The sequence below is a fragment of the Chrysochloris asiatica genome, unplaced genomic scaffold (genome assembly GCF_000296735.1).
Source record: "Chrysochloris asiatica unplaced genomic scaffold, ChrAsi1.0 scaffold00036, whole genome shotgun sequence".
Classification (NCBI taxonomy): domain Eukaryota; kingdom Metazoa; phylum Chordata; class Mammalia; order Afrosoricida; family Chrysochloridae; genus Chrysochloris; species Chrysochloris asiatica.
In genome coordinates, this window is record NW_006408554.1 from 19242115 (window position 1) to 19244984 (window position 2870).

Consider the following 2870-nt stretch of genomic DNA (forward strand, 5'->3'; position numbering starts at 1 on the left):
TAGAAGAAGTGCAGCCAGAGTGCTCCTTGGAGGTCAGGATGGCTAAACTTTGTCTCTCATACTTCAGACATACAGCCTACCCATAAAGAAGGGACTCCTCTATGGTGCTGTAGACTAAGTATTGGACTGGTAATTGAATGGTTGACAGTTCAAATCCACGAGTCACTCCTCAGAAACCCTATATAGGGTCACTATAACTTGGAACCAACTCATGGCACTTGACAACAACAACATAAAGGAATACTGGCCAGAGTGCTTAATGATAAGGGAAGTCTGATTTAATTCTCAAATGAACAAAGTCCACAACACAGTGTTTGTACTGATACAAAGTTTGAAAAATTAATCTCTGATTAGATATACAGTTTAGAAAAAAATTCTGAAATGATATACATTGAATTATTATTTATTTCTAGATAGGTGTTTTGTTTTTAAAGCCTTAAGTATTTCATACTTAAATTTAAAATATTCATTTTCTCTAATGAACATTTTTATAATATTTTATAAGAGTAACTAGTTAAGCATTTAAAGAAGGTGCCCAGCCTAATGGTTACACTTTGGGCTGTTAACCTCAAGATAAGCAGTTCGAATCTACTGGTCACTCAATGGGAGAGAGATGAGGCTTTCTGATCCTGTAAAAATTTACAGTCATCGAAACCCTGTACAGAATCGCTAGGAATTGGAACTGATTGACAACACAAGACTACCAACGCCAAGCTTTTTAAAGGGGTTAAAGGAAATGAGTTCATGAAGATGCTACAGGACCAGGCAACATTTCACTCTGTAAGACATAAAGTCACCAGGAGGATGGTAACTAACAACAATGACAATAAAGGGTCTGAAGTCCTTGGGTGGTGCAAATGGTTCAGACACTCAGACCTGGTAATCTACTTTTGAAAACCCAGCTACTGAAAATCCCATGGAGCACAGTTCTACTATGACTCACGTGGTGTTGCCATAAGTTTGAGTGAACTCTATTATAACTGGTTTTTTAAAGGAGGTGAATTATACCTTTAAATCACTTTTAATTACTTACAGACATGGATCAGATCAATTAACATGTCTCAGTTTCTTCTTAGCAGCTACTTCCGTCTTCCCTTCTAATGGAGTCTCTATGGACTTAAAATTACTTTTTGGTTTTATGTGTTTATTTAAGCAGACTAAATATTCTTATTGTTTGTCTGATCCATTTGTCCAGCAATCCACTCCTCCTTGTTCAACACACTGTAACCCTACCAAAGTGCGACTTCTATTAAGGGTACAAATAAAGGAAGGTTGTACTGGAAAGATTTTACCGCATCTACAACCTTTAGGTTCTGAGTTTGTTGTGAATCAGAAACTGATGATTACACACCCAGGTGGAAGCACTTTCTACTATAGAAGGCCTCACTCACAGACATTCAGAAGTGATTCTAAAAGCTGAGTGTGCCAAAAAGACAGCAAATTCAAGGAGAGCAAAGCAGAACCTGGGTTAACTCACCTCAGCCAGTGAGAGGTCTTGTTTTCTTTAGCTACAGTTCAGTTGGCTATGATTCATGATGCCCCTATGAATAATAAAATGAAATGTTGCCCTTTCCTGCATCATCTCAAACATTGGTATGTTTGAATCCATTGTTGTGGTTATCCTGGGGTGCCACCCAACCAAGAGGCTCATCTTCCAGCACTCTATCAATTTATATTCTGTTAGCTCAATAGGGTTTCACTGGACAAATTTTGGAAAATAAATATCAGACTTATTCTTCCTAGTCTGTCTTAGTCAGAAAGCTCTGCTAAAATTTGTTCACCATGGACACCGCAACTGGTATTTGAAACAATGGTGTCATAGCTTCCGGCATCACAGTAACGTACAAGTCACTACAGTAACCTGAACTAACATGATGGTGAGGAGGTATTAGGGAATCAACAGAAAAGAGGTTACCAGAAGTCTTCATTTTGTTTAAATCTCCTTTTCTTCTCTTCCTTTCTTCTTATCTGTGCCCTCCTCCATCCCTACATCTGTTGCTCAGCACTCAATATCTAATGTTCAAAATTGTAAAAAGAAGTATGTATGCCTTGATATAAGTGATTGATTTATCTTCAAGCTTCTTCAGTGTTAATAGATATTCTGTGAAAAATTGGGGTAGGAACAGATAACTTATTTTTAGCCACCAGATTGGTAATCTTCTTAATGCGTGTGCATGGCTCATTTTCAAGAGAGGACTTTGGATTGCAATGTTTCACAAAATTAATCAGCATGAAACTCTATTTTACAAAACATATCCAAGACTCAAGTTTTTCAAAAGATATTTTGGGAAATCCTAGCCTAATTCTAGTGGTGTTTCCTTTTAGTTAGATTTCAAAATATTAATATGAAGAAATGACTTGATTTTCTCTGGTTTGAAACTGTATCAGGTGTCAGGATAGAGACTTGTGAGAGAGAAAGTGGTCATTTCCTAACATTTTCTTCAAGTCATGTTTCATAGTCTATATTAAAGCAAATGATGGTTCTGGTGAAGTTAGAAAACTGCTCTCTGAATTCAAGTTGAACACTCTTAACAACACAGATGGGGCTGATACCAGACTGAAAAGTCTCACAGATATGCTTTTAGCCATGTTCAGTGGCAATGATTTTAGGAATTATTCTTTGATTATACCAAATGAGAATACAGCCTCCATATTTGGTATTCTCATCCCACATTTTTGCCCATCACTTTCTTCCTTGTCTCCAATTTTGCTCTCACCTTGTGAGGGTTCAGAGGAAGGTTCCTGACTCAACCATTGTTGTTGGTATTGTTAGAACGACTCGGTCCCAGCTCATAGCAACCTTACACACGACAGAATGAAACATTGCCCTGTCCTGACTCATCCTCAGAATAATTGCTACCCTGAAGCCA